Below are 22,505 nucleotides of genomic sequence, written 5' to 3' on the forward strand. Positions count from 1 at the left end.
CAAGCATGTCAAAGACATCATGTCCAACCGTGACCTCAAGTTCATTATCTCCACCCACCCCCCAATCTACCTCTCCTCCCTATCCCCAGCTCAGTGACGTTGCAGGGCATAAAGGCCCCACCCAGTCACCTAGGTCCAGGAACCTGGACCCCTACCTCTTCCTCTCTTCTACCTCCACATCCAACAGATCATTCTGTCCTGATAAATGTGCCTTCTTGATGGCTCCATGCTACTGTCCTATCCAAGCCACCATCACTTCTCACCCGCACCCTCCTCACCGGCCATTCTGGGTCCATCCACTTCCCATAGCCACGGAATCCTCTTCTGGAAACGTCAGTATGATCCTAGCACATTCCACGGCCCCAGCCCAAGCTTTACATCTTCGGCGTCTCCCTTCTGTGTTCTCAGAATAAAGTTACAACTACTTACAAGACATTAAAGGCCCTCTGGGATCTGCTATACCTTAGAATTCCTCAAGACCTCTGAGTCTTCACTTACACTATATTCTCTGCCTGGAGTGCTCTTTGTCCAGCTGGAAAACTCCTGTTCATTCCTCAAAACCCACTTCGGATAGCCCCTTCTCAGTCTCTTCTGGAACTCATCTGACTTTGACCCTTAAATTCTTCCTTGCCTCATGTGAAGGTAGCTTCCCCAACCTTGTGACTTCAGCTCGGGACCGCAGCTGCTTCAGATGAGCTGATGCTGAGCTCAACCTCGGCAGTTCCTGAGGGGAGGGCTGCCTCTTCCATATAGCGGCTAGTCCCCTAGGAAGAAGGGCAGCCTGGCTGAAAGTGCCTAGCCCAGTGTCTGGCACACAGTCGGCAATCAATAAGAGGTTAGTGAATTGCTCTGCATTCCCATGATGCAATCTGTTCCCCCAGGGACCATGAGCTTCTCAAGGGCAGGGCCCTAGCTGCAAGCTTGGCCCAAGCACACAACAGTGTCAGTCACACAAGGCGGGCCTGCCATTGCTGATTATGCACTGCCACACAGTCCCTTGGATTCTCACAATGGCCTGGGGACCTGGTCAGGGTCAGGGTCAGATTAGCTGTCCCATTTCACAGGGGGTGAAACTGAGGTGCAGGGAGGAACAAGCTAGAAAGTGGAGAAGCTACGACATGTGTCACAGTCTCCATCAAAGAGGCCTGGGTCCCCTACACTGAACTCCTACTAGTTAGGGCCGATGGGAGAGAATGGAGAGATCACAAACTGCCAGGGCCAGCATTTTGCTGCATATCAACCCAATTCCCCAGAAAAGCTTTCCAGGCCATCTACTCTTACTGTAGCCATTCCCCTCCAACTGCTTCAACAGCCCCCAAATCAATGCCACAGACACCCCCATGCTCACAGTGTGAAAAAGGCTGAACAGAGGGGAGGCCAGGAGCTGCAGAAGGACAAGGAGGAAAGAAGGAATAATATTAAAACTGTTTCCTTGTTAAAGAAAAGAAAGAGGAAAGAGAAAGAACAACTGGAGAGAAAAACAAAACTGCAGACACATTTCAGATCATAAGGGGGAAACTGAGCCAGCCAAAATGTACAAGAAAGTGTGTGCAGGGGAGTGTGCTAGACTAGACTGTGAGCGTGCACACACCCTTCCCCAGGCTGTGCGAAGGGGTGCTGTGAGGGCACAAGCGAGCCGCAGAGCAGAGCATGGGCATGCAAGATACCTGAGCTCCAGGGGCTGGGCAGGCCCCAGTGTGCAAGAGTGAGGGCAAGAAGGCAAGGGGTGGGGAGGGAAGATGAGTGAGGGAATGAAGGGGTGTGTGTGTGAGTGAATGTGTGGCCTGTGCCTGGGGCTGCGGATGTTGGAGGCTGTGCTTAGGGAGTTACACCTGCTCCTTCTTGAAGCCCTAGGCTCATTCATATAATCAGTGAAAAACAGGGATTTTCTTGCTCCCTGAAGCAAGAGTTAATAAGGTGCCAAGCATAGAATTTTCTGAGATTTCCTCTCAGAACCCTCCTCTGGATCCCATCAGATCTCTCATGCCTCCCAAAGGATCTCTCAGCAGATCCCTTCCCAGGGGATCCCTCACCATTGAGGATCCCCCGGAAAGATACTCCTGGATCCTTTCCTAGGCCTCCCACCCCAGTGCACTTTCCTGGATTTTCTGGCCGGATTGCGCACCAGGTCACTCTGGATTCCTGCCCTTGTCTCTTCAGGAACCAAAGTGGAGCCTTCATCACCAACACTCAGCAGTCCAGCCTCCCAGGCTCTGCCTGGCCATCCTCAGGGGAATCCAGAGAATCCCCTCCCTTTCAGTTCACAGCTCAGGTACCGGGCTCCCACCGCCCAATATGCTCCACCTTGGGGGGGCCCTGCACTGCGCGGCTGGGGGGGGGCGGTTGTTGAAATGGGGAGAAAGGCTAGCCCCTCCCCCACCCAGGGTGGAAGAACCAGAGAGGCGGCATTCCAGAGAAATGAGGAGGGGGCCTAGCAGAGCGCGGGCAGAGATCCTGGTCAGTGGGAGACAGAGACATCGAAAAGCCAGTATGAGACGAGAGAAAGACAGGCTCAGAGATGGGGACAGGAGTACAGAGAGACGCGGGGAGGGAGCCACACACAGCGGGAGAAACCCTGGGGCTGCGGGGGGGGGGGGGTGAGTCTGGGAGGCAGTGACACAGGGAGAGATACAGAGACACTGAAGGGCATCGAGGCCGAGACACCGAGGAAAGCAGAAGCTGAGCCTGAAATGTGGGCACAGCGATGAGGACCGGGGCACACCGGGACGGGACGGGACGGGACGCGGGGCGGCGACTGAGTGAACTTTCCGGAGCGGGTCCGAGTGGACACGTCCTCACGGGACAGGTCGCTCTGGGGCCTTCAGGTCTTCGCGCCGGGGTGAGGGTGGGCACAGCCCGCCCGGGCCCCTCCCCTAACCGCGCCGGCGAACAAGGCGGGTGGGGGGCTCCAAACTCGTGCCCGGCGCACCCCGGGCCCGCACGTGCGCCGGGGCGGCGAGCGAGACGGGGGCGCGTCGGCTGCGGCTCCCCCGCCGGCTGGGAGGGGGCGCCTGTGCGGCGGGGGCGGGGGCGCGGCCTGGACCCGCCCGGGGCTGGGGTGGCGGTGGGAGGTGGAGGGCCGCCTCCGGAGCGCGGCCGTGCCGCTGGGGGGAGACGAGGCGGGCCCGAGGACGCCGAGCACAAATGCAAAGGGAAACTTTGCACTGGGGGGCGCGGGCTGCGGCTCAGGTGCGGCGCGGAGGGCTGGGAGAAGGGGGGCGGCGAGGAGCGAGCTAGCCAGCCGGCGGCGGTGGCTGGGGCGGGGGGGGGGGGGGCGTCTGCCGCGGGGTAAGCGCGGGGAGGAGCCGCCAGGCTCAGAGGGGGGGCCCAGCCGAGGCTGCGGGCGCGGCAGGTGGGGGCGCGGCCCGGCCTAAGCGGCGCCTCTAGCCCGCCTCGGAGGACGCGGGGAGGGGGCGGCCAGAGCCGGGAAGGAACCGACGCGGAGGGTCCTGGAGGGGGGCCCTGGGGTCACTCACCGCCTATCCAGGGGCCGTCGGTCCGCATGTCCCCCCCCCCCAAGCCGCTGGGGCCGCTGCTCCCGCTGCTCTTCTGCCGCCGCCGCCGCCGCCGCCGCCGGGTCCCACTCCCGCCACCTCCACCCGAGCCGGAGCCGGAGCCCGAGCTGGAGCCGGAGCCGGAGCCGCCGCCTCTGCTGCCGCCGCCACCGCTCCCGCCGCTCCCGCGCCAGCTCCAGCCGCGCGCCCCCGCTCGCGCCCGCGCCCGCGCCCCTGCCCCTGCCGTGCGCGTCCCCGGCGCCGCCCCTCCCCTCGTGCACTCTCACTCGCCGAGCGGGGGAGCCGCGTAGGCCCAGCGAGGCCACAACCCAGCCCTGAGTCTAAACCGACTGGAGCTCCAATATTGGACCAGAACCCCAGTAACGAGCATGGACAGACCCAAACCCCCACAAGAAGTCCAGATCCTATTAGTGGCTCCCACTCATAATACGAACCTCATAACTACTCAAGGACCACATTTCTTTCGTCTACAAATTTGCACCTGATAGTGAGCCCAGACCGATCTCCAAACACAATATGGAGTCCAAACTCCTAAATCTGCCCTCGCAGTGGCACAAGTAGTCATTTTAATTTACACTCCATATTGACCCCAAATACCAGTTCTGAGTCTTAAACCCCTTTTCATCTCTACCCGCCTAAACTTGATTGTGACACCAGCACCAACTCTGGCCTTTAAATGGACCCCAGCACTAATGCTGATCCCCAGATCCCTACATGGACCTTAAAGTGCAACAGCTACCTTGCTATGGACCCTAGTACTCTCTTCTGTACCCAAGACTTACATAAAACCCCAGTAGTCTCTTCTGAACCCCAAGACTTACACAAAACTTACATACCTACATAAAACTCTGAGTCCCAGGTCAACACCAATACTTTCTGCCTTGGGATTCCCGATTCCACAACTGAATTGGGTCATCAGAAAAGGACCTTACCACAGATACTGACCTTAATTAAACCCCACAAATCCTTGGGGCAATTTAAGACCCTAACTTACCCCAACTCTAATAATCTTAGAACGCGAGATTAATGAGACTGGCTTTGCAGAAACTCCACACAAATCATTCCCATGCTCACCCTCTACTTATCTGACCTGATATCAACCCCAACCAGAGGCTGGCCGGTACCCTAATACTTACACTAGTTCCAACGGTGAATCTGAATCAAGTCTTTCACTGGTCCCCCAAACCTGATTTCAAAACACACACAAAAAACACCCTTGGTACCGAGTTTATGACTTCTCCTAACAAACTCAAATGCTGACCTTATAAATTTCTGGGCTAAACCTACAACTTATCTGAAGATTTATTCCAAGTCCCAACTCAGAGGGAGACTTGGTGAGCTCCAAACCAAAAGCCACACCCACTGGCACGAAAACAACCCCGTCCCCATCTGCTCCAGACTCACTTTCCCAGTCCATATCACCACCATTTAAGAATCAGCCACAGAGCCACCTCCTTCCTGGGAAAGATGGGAACCTGCCCCTACTGCCCTCAGTCAGTAGACCACTTTAGGGTCTCTGATAGGGTATGGGTCTCCCTAATACCTTTGTGAGTTTGGAGGTCAGGTGAGAAATAAATAAAGCTTGGGATTGTTGAGGGTCCTGGATCTAGGGGTTAATGTGCAGGGCAGGGCTGGAGGTGGTGGTTAGGGATCTGGGCTGAGGGGTCAAGTTCTGGTTCTCGCCTAATTCACTGCCTGCTTTTGCCCAGCACTTGGATTCAGAAGCAGTGCGTGTGCGCCCCCTGGTGTGTGAGGAGGGGATGGACTGGCTCTGGTGGTTCTGGGCAAACAATTAGATCCTCATGACAAATAGATCAAAAAAGAGTATTCCCAGTCAGTGGTTTTTTACCCATTGGTAATTTTGGTGTACTGTGGGGGAGGCATTGTAAGTTTTATGTATCTTTAGACATTTTGCCTGGTTTTCTGAGTTTGGAGCCCGTTTAGTTTCTTGGTTTTGATTTCCAAATTTAAAAACATATACTTTTTAGCCAATTATGCCTGCTCTTTGCTGACTTCCTGTTGGCTTCAGTGGCCTATACTTTCCACACTGGCTACCCTTTCTCAATCTCTTTTACCATCTCCTGCTCCTCCCAGGGTCTATCCTAGGACATGGCTTTTCCCCTTCTGCTCCTACCCCTGGACCATCCTGGCCACCGCCAACCGTATGTTGTTGACTTCCAATCTGTCTCCAGTCTGGGCCTCTCTTCTGGCCCAGTTCTTCTTCTTCTTTTCTTTTTCAGTTCTCATCTAACCAAGAACCTTTTCCATACCACTTCCTAGACGGACATTCATTGGGTAAACTGAATTCACTATCTCTCCCACCCCAGATCTCCTGGCCGTCAGGAGTCCCCATCTCAGGCCATGGCATCCTCATTCATCCTGTCACAGGGCCAGAAATACAGACTCTTTTTCTCCTGCACCCCCATCCAATCAGTCATCAGTCCTGCAAATCTTGAAAAATCAAAAAGGACTAGAGACCACGTAGCCACGTGTGAGGGACATAAAGTGTGGGAAGTAGGGGGGAGACAGAAAGACAAGGAAAGGGGGGGGTGGAGAGAGAGAGTTTCTGATTTGGGGGTTTCAGTCCATACAAAACCAGTTGGTCATAAAATCCCTTACACATAGTCTTTAAGGAACCCCCCTTTAGATCTGTTCTTCCTGGGATGCCTGGGTGGCTCGGTCAGTTGGGCATCTGCCTTCAGCTCAGGTCATGATCCTGGGGTCCTGGGATAGAGTCCCATATCAGGCTCCCTGCTTGGTTGGGAGCCTACTTCTCCCTCTGCCTGCTTGTGCTTTCTCTCTCTCTGTGACAAGTAAATAAATAAATAAAATGTTAAAAAAAAAAAAAAAGATTTGCTCTTCCTTAAAGGGTACCTTGGATTTCATTTATTTATTTATTTGTGACAGAGTGAGAGAGAGAGAGAGAGCACAAGCCGGGTGGGGGAGGTTGCAGGGGGGCAGCAGCCAGAGGGAGAAACAGATTCCCCGCTGAGTGAGGAGCCCAATGCCAGGCTGGGGCTCCATCCCAGGACCCTGGGATCATGACCTCAGCCGAAGGCAGATGCTTAACTGACTGAGCCACCCAGGTGCTCCTAAGTGGGTAACTTGGAACCTGTTTATAGCCATTGCTTCCTCCAGGAAGCCATTCCTTTTTTTTTTTTTTTTAAGATTTTATTTATTTATTTGACAGAGAGATCACAAGTAGGCAGAGAGGCAGGCAGAGAGAGAAAGGGGGAAGCAGGCTCCCCACTGAGCAGAAAGCCCGATGTGGGGCTCGATCCCAGGACCCTGAGATCATGACCTGAGCCAAAGACAGAGGCTTAACCCACTGAACCACCCAGGCACCCCAGGAGGCCATTCTTAATCTCCGGCTGGGTTGAGGGTTTCCCCCGCCTAAAAGCTAAGTGCTAGGTACCAACACCCCACAAAGTGTGGGTTCCTTGAGGGCAGGAGGGATGAGACTGTGTTGTCTACTGCCATATCCCTGTGGCCAACATGAGGGCTTAACTCACAGTAGGTTCCATAGGTATTTGGTAAAGGAGTGGAAAGGTCAGTTTTCCTCTTCTGTGCTCAGGGATCCATCAGACATAAATGACTAGGGAGGGAAAAGCTCCCTGACCAAGCCTCAGAGCTCGTCCCTACCTGGGCCCTCTGTAGGCCCAGCATAGGTTCAAGAGGGGCTTGTGATGTCTGCTGACCCACATGCCAGCTAGCCCGGACCTCAGGAGGTCCGAAGTTCCGGCTGTTGAGTTCTCTCCCGCCCAGCCCAGCCTGGTCTATGAATACACCACTTGGAGGGCGGGTGGGCAAGGGCCTTTATGGGGCGGGCAAGGGCCTTTATAGGCCTGCAGTGGAAGCCAGCAGACCCCACTCTCTGCTGTGCTACCCAGGCTCTTCTTCAGCCTCCACAAGGACACAGTGGTCTTGGAAACAGCCTTCTGGGCTCTGGTCCCCTGCTCACCCATCTTTCAGTACCCCCTGCAGTCAAGTGTGGGCTGAGCTAGGGCATGAAGATAGCCGTGTGCAGCCTGCCTGGGGCCTCGCATGCGACTGGACGCCAGGCCAAGGTGGAGAAACGGGAGTCTCAGGCCCCAGGGCCACACAGGCAAGGACCTCAGGTGGCCGGGCCTGTGAGTGCGTGATAACTACGGAAGGAGAGGAGCCAAGGCTCTGTCCAGATTGCCAGACTCTGAGCACCGGGTCCGTGTGGGACTGACCTGCCTCCCTGCTCCCAGGCCTGGCGGGGAGGGACGTCCTTGTGCTCATCTGTGAAGGCCGAGCGGTACCACGTGGTAGTTCTGTGTCTGCTGTGTTCCAGCCCCAGGGTGCAGGGTGAGGGGAGAGCCAGATGTCAGCTCCCACTCACTGCTCACCCTTAGTCCAGGGCCTGGGCCCACCAGACGCACTTCTCAAACTCATGTCGTAAATACATCTCTTGGTCCGTCTAAATCAGATTAACCTCAGCTTGAGTCCCTACCCAGCAGATCAGCAAGAATTCCATATCACTCACAACACTCCTCCACCTCCTTCCAATTGTCTGAGAACTCCAGGGGCTGCCTAACCCCCAAAAGGTCAGTCTGTGCTCCACAGCTTTTTTATTTGACAGAGGGATAAGGAGCACAAGTAGGCAGAGCGACAGGCAGAGGGAGAGGGAGAAGCACGTTCTCCGTCGAGCAGGGAACCTGATGCAGGACTTGATCCCAGGACCCCAGGATCATGACCTGAGCTGAAGGCAGATTCTTAACCGACTGAGCCACCCAGGTGCCCCGTGGGCTCCACAGCTTTGCCGGGAAGGGCTGAAGTCTTTTTCAGGCCACTGCACTGTTGCAGCCATCAGCCATCCCGGCCATAGGGCCTCCACTGTGTGCTCTCATCTGCAGGGCCTCCCTTGTCCAGCATGGGCTTTGGTAAGGGGCCCCCCACTCCCTCCCTCCAGGCCCTTTCAAGGGGGCCTTTCCCCTAGACATACAAATTGGCAGCCTTGAGATCTTGGCATTTTTGGTGTTACACAGCTACTTTCCTGGAGGCCGCATCCCAGGGGGATGGCAAATGCCTGACCCCTGGCCCCCTCTTCTCCCATTTTGGCCAATGAACTCCCTGGAATACTTGGTGTTCTCCCTCTTAGCCCACCAGAAAGAGCTGGGAGTCCAGAACTGCAAAGCAGTGTGTTTACCTTCTCAGGTGTGGGGCCTCAGGCCTCAAACACAAAAGCCTCTCATTCCTTCCTGATGAGTCACTGTAAGGGGGAAAATGAGCCAGGGGTTAATTTCTCAACAGAACACTCTGGGGATGACTTGGCCTTAAGCCTCTCGGGGGGGAAACAGAAGCCACCAGAGGACTCCATCATCCCCCCCACTACCAAATCCACAGTCCGTCCTCCCTCTGTCCGCCCCCCCCCCCCACTCCCTCCTGGTTCCCACCACAGCAGGGGCTGATCCCCACCTGGGCACAGGAAGCTTCAGCTCCCCCTCCCCCAGGACTTTGCTTCTTCCCCTCCCCCCCCATCCCCATCTTTTTTACTGTATCATTCCCACCAGCTTGCATGTTTAGATCTCTCCCATCCTAGGGAAAATTCCTTGCCTTGACCCCACACTCCCCTCAGAGTGGGAGGCATTGAGCATTTTTCTGCTCTCCTTCGCAGCAAACTCAAGAGCCATTTCTACATGAACTTTCCACTCTCCCATCTCATGCTCACAGTCAGCTTCCCTGGATGTGAGAACCTCGCTCTCGCACCAACACTCCACGGCAACTGCTCTTGACATAATGACTGTTCACCTCCATTTTGCAAAACCCAATGGCCAAACTCTGTTTTCAGCTTAGTGGACTTCCCAGCGGCCTTTGCTGCTTCCTGCCACCTGTCTGGGTCACTTCCGTCCAAGCGCAGACAGGCCAGCTCCTTGACGTCATCACAATGTCCATCTTCCACAAGCCATTTAGGCCACCCAAGCTTTTTTTTAAGTTTTGTTTTTTTTTTTTAAGTAGTTTCTACACCCATTGCGGGGCTCAAACCCGCAACCCCAAGATCAGGAGCCTCATGCCCCACTGACTGAACTAGCCAGGCGCCCCAGGCCACCCATCCTTCCTGGGCCCTGGTCCCATCTCTGACCACAAACTTCACTGCTCCCACCTTGTCCATGTGACCTCGAGATAGCTATTGGTTCTCCTCAGAGCCCTGCCCTGTTCATCTCTTGGGGTTCTCCTAACACATCAGCTTTCTCCTTGTTTCCCTTTTCTTCTGGGCCAACTTAGATGCCAACGCCCCACTTTTTTTTTTTAAAAGATTTTCTTTATTTATGCGAGAGAGAAAATGAGAGAGAGAGAGAGAACATGAGAGGGGAGAAGGTCAGAGGGAGAAGCAGACTCCCCGCTGAGCAGGGAGCCCAATATAGGACTCGATCCTGGGACTCCAGCATCTTGACCTGAGCTAAAGGCAGTCGCTTAATCAACTGAACCACCCAGGTGCCTGCCAACGCCCCACATTTTGATAACAGTTGCCAATACCCCAAACCCTTTGCCTCTCTGCCTTTTGATCATATCTGTCTGGCACACCCCCAGCCCCAATGAGCCCTCCTATCTGCCTTTTCTTTAAGATTTTATTTATTTATTTATTTTAAAATATTTTATTTATTTGTCAGAGTGAGAGAGAGTGTAAGCACAAGCAGGGGGAGTGGCAGGCAGAGGGAGAAGCAGGCTCCCCGCTGAGCAGAGAGCTCGATGATGCGATGGGGGGCTCCATCCCAGGAACCCTGGGATCAGGACCTGAGCCGAAGGCAGAAGCTCAACTGACTGAGCCACCCAGGGGGTCCCTTAAGATTTTATTTTTAAGTAATCTCTACTCAAACTTTCACCTCCCAGATCAGGAGTTGCATGTTCTACCAACTGAGCCAGCCAGGCGCCCCTCCTATCTCCCATCTTGTGTGCTCAAGCAGCCAAGTGACTCCACAGGTCAGCTTGACGTTCCCATAAATCAGAGCCCCTGACGGCATATGGGCCCTCGACATGCATCTCCACCCGCTCCCTGCAATGGCTATTTCCAACCTTCCCCTTTCTCTTTAAGTCTCCCACCAGCCCATTTCCTCCCCAATGACAGAGGTGACCTTGCTGCTCCTTTACAGAGAGGATTAAAGCCACCAGACTGGAACGCCCCTGTCTCCCACCAGCACAGCCCACATCTCCCTACTACTGCCCTCTCCCCAGCTGCGTTAGAGAAAGCACCCCCTCCTCCTATCTCAGGCCGGTGCACCTGCCCATCCTCCATTCCCCGTGCCACTCGCTCATGGTTATCCCCTCTTTCTCTCCACCTGCCCCTGCAACCTCCACCTGGCTCCCTTCCTCACTGCTGGCCACTACGGGTTCTTGTTCATTCTAACAGTCAAATTTGGCTTTCACCTCCCACAGCTCCCCTAGAACATGATGCTTGAGATATGACCTCCATATCTCAAACTGAATCCCTCCCCCCCAGTATTCCTCTTATTAGCTCTCTTGATTACTACATTCTTAAAACACTGGCCTCTTTGACTCCCTGGACACTGTACTCTCCTGGTTTGTCTCTTGGTCTCCTCCTCAGGCTTCTTTGTGGGGTTGCCCTCCTCCACCAAATGCTCATGTTCCTCAAGGCTGATTCCCAGGCTTTTCCCCCCTCTCACCGTGGACTCTCCCCAGAGATCTCATCCATGCCCATAGCTTCGATTACCGTGCCTCTGCTGATGATTCACACCTGTGCGTCTCCAGCCCCGGGGAACCTCCTGTCTAGGCTCCTGACCAGCAGGTGCCAGGCCAACTGCCTCATCATCTCCACCTTGACGTCTCAAAGGCACCTAACCCCAGCATGTCCAAGACCTACCTCGCTCTCCAACGTTGCCCGTCTCAGTGAATGGCACCACTGTCCACCTAAGAGGCAAGCCAGTGTCCTAGGAACCACCATCAAATCCTGCTAATTTTACTTCTAAAACATCTCTCTGACCTTCTTTTCTTCATCTCTGCCGGTACCTCATGGGTCCCAGCCACCACTGCGGCTTATCTGGATTCCTACAGGGGCTTCTAACTGATCTCACTGCACTTGTCCTGCCCTTCTCCTGTCTTATCCTTTTTAAGGATAAGACACTCCCCTTTAAGACCTTCTGATGGCGTTTCATTGCTCCTGGGATAAAAAGCCCGCTCCTTACCCTGTGCTGAATGCCCTCCCCTGGCCTATGACCACCTTATCCAGCATCACCCTCCCCCTTGCGTGGTTCCCTTCTGCTGTGCCAGCTTCCTTCAATTCCTCAAACACACATGAACACCTCATTCCCAACCCTCCCCCCCTCCCCCAGTCTTTCTAGATGATTGCCCCACACCCACCTGTTTTACCTTTACCTCATCTTCCCTTTTGGTTCAAGCGTCACTTCCTTGGGGCAGCCTTCCCTGACCCTTGGTCTAGATCAGGGTTGTTTGTTAGACATTCTTACAGAGCCCTGTCTCTTCCACCAGGAATGATGCGTAGGTCTCTCTCTGGGACCCCAGGTCTGTGTGAAAGGTGGGCGGAGTCTGTGGGCATCTCAGGCAATGTGGAGAATGGGATTCAGAGGTGTGTTGAGAGCTTCTGGCTGGGGGCTTGGAGCTGCAGAGCTGCATATAATGGCCACCTCCAGGTTTCCAGGGACTCCCCACATGCTGCCAATGCCACCAGCGCCACAGGCTGGACTGGCCTCCGTCAGGACAGACCAGATGCTGGAGGAAGCCTGGCGTCCGGAGGGATACACCCCTGATCTGAATTACAGCCATGGCACTTACGAGCTGTGTGGTCTTGGACAAATTACTTCTCTGAGCCTCAGTTTCCCCTTTATGAAAAGGGGACGCCACTTACTCTGCAGCATTGTAAGAATGACATGAAACTGTGTTTATAAAGAGCTCACCAGAGCTTCAAATCACAGCTTCTTGAAAATAGAAGCTATTTGATGATTATTAGAATTAGCATAATCAAGGCCTCTAATAGCACCGGTTTGGAGGACTGTTTAAAAGCTAATCCCACTGGGCCGCATAGCCTGGTAATCCTCAGCCACTATCTGAATGAGAGCTGACTTTACCCTCCATCAACCTTCTGCATTTCCTCTCCCCTGATCCAGCCTCCCGCTGCTCCCTCCTCAACCTTCCCTGTAGCCCTCCAGAAGCCCTCAGCCTCTTCAGAGGTCCTCTAATTCCTGCCTAACCGAGGACCCAGCCGTTGTCTCCAGGGCAGCTGCCATCCTCCACAACCACAGAGTGACGAGGCAGGGCAGAGCCTCCCCGCTCTCAAAAGCCACTCCCAGATCATTATTCCTTCAGCCTCATGGAAAAATCCCTGCTCATTTAAGGCTCATGCCATCTGGTTCCTGCAATTCATTCATTCAACCAAGATTTATTGAGTGTTTTTCCTCTTTCTCTCCCTTATCTTCTTTCACAAAGGATTTTGGTGACTTAGAAAAGAACATGCACTATAAGATGCCTAGTACCTAGTAGGACTCTCTATCTTTATGAATAAATGAATGCACGATGTCCACCTTTCCCCGATATCCCCTTCTAAGGTGGGTTTCATCTCACATAAGCAGAGAAGTGGAAGGCTTAGTCTTAGACCTCCCTTGAGGTGTTCAATGGGGAGCTGGCCTGCCATTTTCAACGTTCTTCTAAGTTCTAAAGGGGATCACATCTCATAATGTTTGTCACCACTTGGAGCTTGGGATGTAGATACCTTAAGAAAACTTTGCTAAAAAAAAAAAAAGAAAAAAAAAAGAAAGAAAAAAAAGAAAACTTTGCTCCCTGCCCATGAACCCCAGCAATGAGGTAGGGGTAGAGCAGGACCCCTGCTCCATTCATCACAGCACCTTTTTAATTCTCCCCAAGACCATCACATGAGGCTGGTCTGTCATATGTCTCTTACTTCAGTGAAGGGCAAGACAGCTTCAAAGAGTAATTATAATGCAGGAAAAGAAAATTATACCCGGACAATAAGTAGGACTTTCCTAGAGACCGAAGAGAAAAGTATCTCAAAATTCATTTTTTTTTTTGAAGGTTTATTTGTTTATTTGAGAGAAAGAGAGAAAACAAGCTGGGGGGAGGGGAGGAGGGAGAGAGGGAGGAGCAGATCCCCGCCTCCCTCCACGTGGAGCTCTATCCCAGGACCCTGGGATCATGACCTGAGAGGAAGGCAGAGGCTTAATTGACTGAGTCACCCAGGTGTCCCTAGTATCTCAATATTTAAATGTTAACTTTACTCCCCTGCCCTCCATTGTACAGCTTCTCTCTGGACTTCATCCTGCCTTAACTTCCCCTTGTAACCCACTTACAGAAAATCCCTTTGGTTTTCACTGGTATGGGGCAGGGCACGTCTATCTCCCCAGCTCCCTCCAGTTCCTCAAGTCAAGATAAGTGGGGAGTCATGTCTGCTGCTTCATTAAGTTGGTCGGTAACGTGAGGGAAGTTGGCATCCTACATCCCATCTTTCTAGGTGTGTTTCTTTTCTTCGAGGGCTTTCTTCTTGATATGGTATATCCATATGGGTTTCCTTAAATGTTGAACTTGCTAAACAAATGCATTCATACCCGTAGCTCAAAGACAGACGTTACTTCTTAGGTCTAACACATTCTAAAGCCATATTGAGAAAGGAAATAATTCCTTAACTGCCTCATAATTAGCAGCATGTCTTCCCTTCTCTCTGGGAATCAGTAAATCCGATTATTGTGGCAAGGGTAGAATGTCTGCTCCTTTCTTGATCCCCTTTGGGATTTGTATGAATAAGAATATGGTCATAGTCCCTTTAATGACTTCTCAATGATTTTCACACGAGAGGTTTTGATGGCTTGATTTTAGGGAGCCTCAATTACATTCTTGCCAAGAGCTAATATCAATTTGGGGAGAGAGAAAGGAGATGACCTAATCTTCCAGTTAAATAAAATTAAGAGTAAGTGTATGAAGAAATTGAGAAAAAAAAATAGTAATCAAGACAGTGTAATACTGGCATAAAGATAGGTATACCAATAAGTGGAACAGAATTGGGAGTCCCAAAAGAAACCATCATCGTTATGGTCGGTTGATTTTTGCTGGAGGTGCCAAGGCAATTTGATGGGAAATGATAATCTTTGCAACAAATAGTTCTGGGACAATTGGATATTCACATGCAAAAATATTAATTTACACTCTTATCTCATGCCATACTCAAAAATTAACTCGAAATGGGCCATAGAGCTAAAACTATAAGTCTTAGAGGAAACACAGGAGTAAATAAATCTTCGTGAACTTGGGTTAAGGAGAGTTCTCAGGCATGACACCAAAAGCAAAAGTAATAGAAGAAAAAATGATACATTGGACTTCACAAAAATCAAAAACTTTTCAATTCAAAAAACACCAAGTGAAAACCAGGTTCAGGCTAGGAGAAAATATTTGTAAATCTTACGTCTGCCAAAAAGGATTCGTATCCAGAATAGACCACTCAATGATAAGAAGACAAATAACTAAATTTAAAAAATGGGTGAGGGATGCCTGGGTGGCTCAGTGGGTTAAGCTTCTGCCTTTGGCTCAGGTCATGATCCCAGAGTCCTGGGATCAAGGCCCGTGTGGGGCTCCTTGCTCAGAGGGGAGCCCGCTTCTCCCTCTGCCTGCCACTCCCCCTGCTCTCCTTCTTGAGACAAATAATAAAATCTTAAAAATCTTAAAAAATAAAAATAAAAATGGGTGAAAGACATTGACATTGATTAGACATTTTGCCAAAGAAAACATATGGATGGCCAATAAGCCCGTGAAAAGATGCTCACCATTAGTTGTTAGGGAAATGGAGATTAAAACCACAGTGAGGGGACGCCTGGGTGGCTCAGTTGGTTGAGCAGCTGCCTTCGGCTCAGGTCACTATCCCAGCGTCCTGGGATCGAGTCCCACATCGGGCTCCTTGCTCGGCGGGGAGCCTGCTTCTCCCTCTGCCTCTGCCTGCCACTCTGTCTGCCTGTGCTCGCTCGCTCTCTCTCTCTCTAACAAATAAATAAATTAAAAAAAAAAAAAATTTAAAACCACAGTGAGATCCCACCACTCACCCCCTAGAATGGCTATAATAAAAAAGACAGGCAATAACAAGTGTCAATGAGGATGTGGAGAAATGGGAACCTTCACCCGTTGCTTGTGGGAATGAGAGACGGTGCAGCACTTGGCACAGGTTTGGCTGATTCTTTTTTTTTTTTTTTTTTTTTAAGATTTTATTTATTTATTTGTCAGAGAGAGAGCACAAACAGGCAGAGTGGCAGGCAGAGAGAGAAACAGGCTCCCCACTGAGCAGAGAGCCCGATGCAAGGCTCGATCTCAGGACCCTGAGATCACTACCTGAGCCGAATGCAGAGGCTTAACCAACTGAGCCACCAGGTACCCCAGCTTGGCCAATTCTTAACATACATTTACCAGGTGACCCAGCAATCCTACTTGTAGCTATGAGCCCGGGAGAAACACAAACATACATCTGAAGAAGGACTTCCCAAGTGGAAGTCCACAGTAGCAGTGTTCCCAATAGCCCCCAAAGCCGACACAACTCAAATGTTTTATCAGTTGGTGAAAGGATAAACCAAATGTAGTGTATGTGTATAGTAGAATACTATTTGGCAATAAAAAGGAAGGGAGTACTGATGGATTCTACAGATGAACTTCAGAAACATTATGTTCAGTGAAAGAAGCCAAACACAAAAACTCACATACGATAGGATTCCATTTATATAAAATGCCCAGAAAAAGCACATCTACAGAAACAGAAAGTAGATTAGTGGTTGTCTGTGGAAATATGGAGTGACTAGAAATGAGCACAAGGCTTCTTTTTGGGGTGATGGAAACGTGTGTGGGATAGTCTCTCCACTCTGTAAATGTACTAACAATCATTGAAGGAGACGCTAAAAACAAAACAGTGAAAAAGACAACAGGGTGGGAAAGGGACCGCTGGAACTCAGGGCGATCTTGATATCCACGGCAGGGTCTAAAGTTGGCTGAGCTTCCTGACAGCCGAAGGAAAAAGGAAACATGACTGAGTATGTAATTCATAGAAAACAAAACAAAACAACCAAGTTGTTAAAGCCTCTTCAGGTCCTTAGACCCGAGAAAAAATATCTCCTAGAGAGAGGATGGCATATGAGCTAGTGAACACCCCAACCTCTATGCTACAATCACTGTAATTTTGAGTTGTCTTTGATAGTTTCTTATTTTTTTTTAAGATTTTATTTTATTTATGACAGAGAGAGATAGCAAGAGAGGGAGCACAAGCACAAGGGAGCTGGAGAGGGAAAAGCAGGGAGCCCAGTGTGGGGCTCGATCCCAGGACCCTGGGATCATGACTTGAGCCGAAGGCAGATGCTTAATGACTAAGCCACCCCCAGGCACCCCTCCCTGACAGTTTCTTATGATGGCCTTCATTGTCATTGGTGGAATTAGGCTAGAGTTGTGTTGCCCAACATGGTAGCCACCAGTTGCTTGTGGCTACTTTAATTAAAATTAATTAAAATTAAATAAAATCAGAAATTTATTTTCCTCAGTGACTCTAGCCACATTCCAAGTGCTCAGTAGCCGCATGGGCTCATGGCTACCATATTGGACGGTGCCTCTATAGAATGTTTCTGTCACTGCAGAAAGTTCTACTGGGTAGTGTGAGGCCAGAGGGTCGTTTCATAAAAACAGGTAAGCTCAGAGCTTGGAATGCTGGGGAAAGAGTGATCCTGTTCCAACCTTGGCAAGGACAGAACTTTTTAATTTTTAATTTTTATAAAACTTGATTAAAGTTGTGAGCTTAAAATTTAATGTAAATATTCAGAAAACTATGTTTCTTGTGTAGAGAAGGTGAAACTGTGGGGCACCGGGGTGGCTCAGTTGGTTACGCGTTTGCCTTCTGCTCAGGTCATGATCTCAGGGTCCTGGGATCTAGCCCCACACTGGGCTTCTTGCTCAGCAGGAAGCCTGCTTCTCCCTCTGCCAGCAGTGGCCCCTGCTTGTGCTCTCTCTCTCTTTGACAAATAAGTAAATAAAACCTTAAAAAAATGGTAAAACTGTGAGGCAGCAAAAGTATTTAATTTGGCAGGAGCACCTGGGTGATTCAGTCAGTTGGATGGCTGACTTTGGCTCAGGTCATGGTCCTGGGGTTCTGGGATCGGGCCCCACATCGGGCTCCTTGTTCAGTGGGGAACCTGCTTCTCTCTCTGCCTGCCACTCTCCCTGCTTGGCTCTCTCTCTCTCTCTCTAATAAATAAATAAAATCTTTTTTTTTTTTTAAGGTGTTTCATTTGGTTTCAATTTAATGGCAACAAGTAGAACCCTTTTAAGATTTATTTGGAGGGGGGAGGGGCAGAGGGAGAGAGGATCCTGAAGCAGACTCCCTGCCTAACGAGGACCCTGACGTGGGGCTCGATCCCAGGCCGGAGATCCTGACCTGACCCAAAATCAAGGGTCAGCAGCTTAACCCACTGAGCCGCCCAGGTGCCTCCACACAGAACCCTTGATCTGGGGGTGGTCCCGGTCTCTTCCTCTATATATTCCACCTTTCTCTCCTCTCAGCCCAATCAGTCAAGGGTCAGTTCTCTGATGTAATTCTACCCAGTTTATTCACACAATGAAACACCTTATTATTGAGCACCAGATAATCACCATTCACCCCATCAGTATTTACGAGCAACACACACATTGAACGAGGGATGGAACTTTTCAATCTATTTTCGTAACTGCACACATTGAGAAGGGGATGGGCAGAAAGATGGGTTGAGGGTAGGAGTGGAAATGTCATCTCAAACAACAGGACAAAATTGGACGCTGGTACGTGTCCTGGAGTGGTGGGGGACACAGAGGCCCACCGGGGACACATTCGAAGAACAACATTTGGTTAGTTTAGCCGCTTAGCTAATGACTGGGCTTTTGTTTTGCAAAGCGCCCTTTGGCTGGCTTCTAGTTTGGTTTGCAGAGTGGAATATTCAGGCTGGCAGGATTTTGATACACAGAGCAGGGAGGGCCTGAGCCAGCCTGGCTGGCAGAGGCCGACCGCCAAGCGCCAAGCGATGGGGGAAGAGAGGGAGAGTGTGGTTCCGCCTTGGGGAGAGGGGTGTTCCAGGAGCACCCGTCTGAGGGGTTTCTGCTCTACAGAGACTCATGCAGCCCCCTCCCCCAGCTCTGCCAAAAACTTCTAGTCCCACTGGAGTTAGGTTTGTATCTGGGGGGATTTCATGGTATGTGACTTTAAGCAATGGTTCAAGGAAATCCACTGGTGGGAGGTGGGGGTGTCTAGTCTGAGACTTTTTTTTTTTTTTTACTTAACGGGTGATGGTTCTAGGGTACATCTTGGATTAAACCTTTCTTCTCAAGCTCCAGAGAAGAAGCGGGCTCTGACTGCCAAGCTTGCAGATTTAAAAGCACAAAGAAATGAAGATTGATCAAGCCTGAGCTGTAATGAAATTTGGAATCCCATCTCAAAGTCAGGGGAAAATTGTGGAAACCACTCTGAGATAGAGATAACAACGGCAGTGGTACCCAGGTCCCCTTTGGGCCCCTAGCTGCCTTCCTGAAGCATGGGACATTCAAAGACCAGAGTGACAAAAGGGCCATGTGGCCACGTGACTCTGAATGGAGCATCAACAGCTCTTTCTGGGTAATGGCACACGGGCTGGATGCCAAGAGGATGTGGATGCTGGTAGTAGGGAGGTTAGTCTTTCTTTCGTGTAGATACTTGAACCAGTGGCCCCAGCCCCAACCCCGCCTGTGAACCCAGCAGGGACCAAACAACTGACAGCTTTTACTGAGTCCCAGGAGGCAGGCTCCAGCAGGACGGGAGGGAAGGTTTGTGCATACACAAACAGGTGGAGCGGAAGCAGAGAGCAGGAGAGTTTGAAAGAAAACTTTTCCTCCTGGTGTGGAGCCGGTGGGCCTTTTAGGTGCAGGGAGAGCCTGCATGAAAAGCCCCCTGTGGGACGCCTGGGTGGCTCAGTGGGTTAAGTGTCTGCCCTCAGCTCAGGTCATGATCTCAGGGTCCTGGGATCCAGTTCTGCATTGGATTCCTCACTCAGCAGGGAGCCTGCTTCTCCTTCTCCCTCCGCCTGTCACTCCCCCTGCTTCTGCGCGCTCTCTCTCTCTCCCTGACAAAAAAAAAAAAAAAAAAAAAAAAATCTTCGGGGTGGGGGGGAAAGAAAAAGAAAATCCCCTCGCTTACGGAGGTGCTGTGAGGGGTCAGCCATCCCCCAAAGCAGTTCTCAGGATGCTCTTGTAGAACTTGGAAGAAAAGCTCGAGTCAGAAGTCAACAATGATTTTGTACATTTTTCTGCACTTTGGGTATGTGTGTTTCTGGCCAGTGGTATGGTTATTTATGATAAACAGTGCTTCCCCCTCCCTGCCATGTTTAGAGGGTAGTATTAGAGGGAAAACCGCCCAGAAGTGTTGACCAAAGCAGGTGTCAGCTGTGACCAGACCCAAACATCCCGCTGAGCTGAGCAAGCTCTGGGCTCCCTTGCGGCATCTGAGGAGCAGTGGACACTCGGCACGAGAGGGCCGGGGAAGAGAGACCAGGTGGAGGCCACAGTCATGCCTGGCTCCAGAACGGCTGGAGGGTGTAATTCTAGAACCACACAGCCACGGACGTCGTGGATGGGAGGCAGCCTGTGCAGGGAGCCGTGCGAACACGTTCGATCCCACCAAACCGTGAACAGTCGCTGCAAAGTCATCACAGAAGAAACATGTGATGACCCACTACCATTCCCCAAGACCCATCCTTCTCTGGCTGTGGCCAAAAGGATCGGAGAATTAGTTGTTAGCTGATGGGAACCACTAACTTTGTATATTTCAAGGGGTGGGTGCTTTGACTGGCATCTGTAATGGTCAGGCATGGAGTAGACCTTTTATTCTGTTTAGCTGGGAAGGAGAATCCAGGAACTCCCATGGGGTCCTTTCTATGAAAAAAGCTCTTAATCCATATAGGTCAGGGATCTGGGCAGAGATGGGGAGCTACTCAGGCTGGGCGTTCCAGCTGCGCTCTCGGGAAGTAGGTAAATGACGGCAGGATAGGGTTGGGGCCTTGCAGGGCCTCCTGTAAGGTGGACTCAGGTCCAGATATCCATTTCTGCCAACCCTATCCACTCCCACTCTAACCTGTGGGCCTCAGGGACATCCTAGAGTCCTAGGAATCAATGCTAGGTTAATTGTCAGTGCCCAAGAATCCCTGGTGTAGGCCAGAGCCATGAAAGAGGGCAGTGTATGCAGAACCCCAGGGATCAGCTAGTCTGTGCTCCTCTGAGTCTGCCTACCCCTCTAGCCTAGGTCTCCCTCACCACTCCTTCTCGGAAGGTGTATTAGTTAGGATCCTTCCCCCTGCACGTGGCAAAGAAAGGACAGTTGGTGTGGCCTTGGGAAAGTTGAGTCAATATATCTGTGCCTTGAGACACCTGGCTGGTTCAGTGAGTAGGACAAGAAACTCTTGATCTTGGGGTCATGAATGCCAACCCCACATTGGGTGGAGAGAGGATTACTTAAAGTAAATAAATACATACATCTAAAAAGAAAAAGGAAAAAAACACATTGGTTTGCAGAAGTGAAAAGCCCTTTGAGAAATTACTGACCTCCGTCAGTTTAAGGTGTGTATCGTGATGGTTTGGTTTACATATATTTCGAAGGGATTAACCCAATAGGTTCGGCTAACAACCATCTTCTTGTATAGACAAAATTTTAAAAAAGAAAAAAAGGGGGGTTGCACCAGGGTGGCTCAGTGGGTTAAGCCTCTGCCTTCAGCTCAGGTCATGATCTCAGGGTCCTGGGATCGAGCCCCGCATTGGGCTCTCTGCTCAGCGAGGAGCCTGTTTCCCCCTCTTTCTCTCTGCCTACTTGTGATCTCTGTCTGTCAAATAAATAAATAAAGTTTTTATAAAAAAATTATTTAAAAAAAAGAAAGGTAGACAGTGTTCTCCTTGTGGTGAGAACTCCCAGCTCTCCTACATCGAACAGGGCTCGCCGTTGTATTGTGCTTTTAACGTGACTGTGCTCTGATCAGTACCTGTTTGTCTTGCACAACTTGGGTGCAGGGGAAAGAACCTACAAGTACTTCTCCTAAATGCCAAGAAAATCTACCCGTTCTGTACTGCTGGTTAAATAAAACAAGACCGCTGAAGTCATCCTCAGCAGGTTAAATATTACAAGGTTGATGGAAAGTTCAATATCCTCTAACAAATGTACGATGAGTAAATACAATTTTCTACAATAAACAAGCATCACAGTCTCAAGGTTAAGGGTTATAAAACAATAAACCATTGTACTTAGAGCGGAATATTATAGGAGAGCTTCTTGCATACAAACTACTCAATATCATCACAACGAGATACAAAATAAGAATAAATGTAGTTTGAAATAAGATCTTAACTCCATATGGTTAATATTCTCCTTCTCCCTCCCTCTCTCTTTCTGTGCCTTGTACCTTTCAACTTACTCCTAATCTTTGCCACACAAAAAATTATATCCAGCCAATGCTTTGTATTCTCAAAAGCCCTCTTGCCAGTAACTTCTCATTCTCTTATGATTCCTTATTTATTGTTACGGAAACCTCTGGTTTCAAAGACAATTCTAAGCAAAGAAGAAATAAGAGACTGGGGGACTTAAAATATTTTATTTCCTCAAAGGATAGATGCTCTAAAATGGTTGGGGCCAGAGGCTCAAATCATGGTCACCAGAGTTCTCTCTTTTTCTGTCTGTTCATCTCTCAGCTCTATTTAATCTCTGGTTGGATTGGCCTGTTGGCCTCATTCTCTTCCGTTGTAAACTTTTTCTTCTGTGGGGACAGTGAAATGGCCACAGGGAGCTCCGGCTGGTGCTCTCTGGGAATGGAGAGCCTTCTCTCTTCGTGGGTCTGACAGAAAACTCCCAGGGAAGAACCAGGTTGGCCCAGCTCTGCGTGCTCTCTCCCATCCCTGAACTGATCACTAAGGCTGGAGAAAAGGCATGGTCTGTAGGCCTGTGTCATATACCCACCTTTGGGCTCCGGAGGCGGGGACTGAGTG

The 22,505-nt window shown here is 50.7% G+C and overlaps 1 protein-coding gene across 2 annotated transcripts in view; it reads right to left on the minus strand.

Moving 5' to 3' along the window:
• The window catches only part of PTPRF (protein tyrosine phosphatase receptor type F), an 85,366-nt gene extending 81,683 nt beyond the window's left edge, over window positions 1–3,683 (minus strand). For both annotated transcript variants that reach the window (XM_080800496.1, XM_080800495.1), the window contains exon 1: window positions 3,477–3,683. The gene's annotated coding sequence lies outside the window, so the exon portion shown is untranslated. The remainder of the gene's footprint in view (window positions 1–3,476) is intronic.
• Window positions 3,684–22,505: the final 18,822 nt, after the last annotated feature.

The sequence above is a fragment of the Martes martes genome (genome assembly GCF_963455335.1).
Source record: "Martes martes genome assembly, chromosome: 4".
Lineage (NCBI taxonomy): Eukaryota > Metazoa > Chordata > Mammalia > Carnivora > Mustelidae > Martes > Martes martes.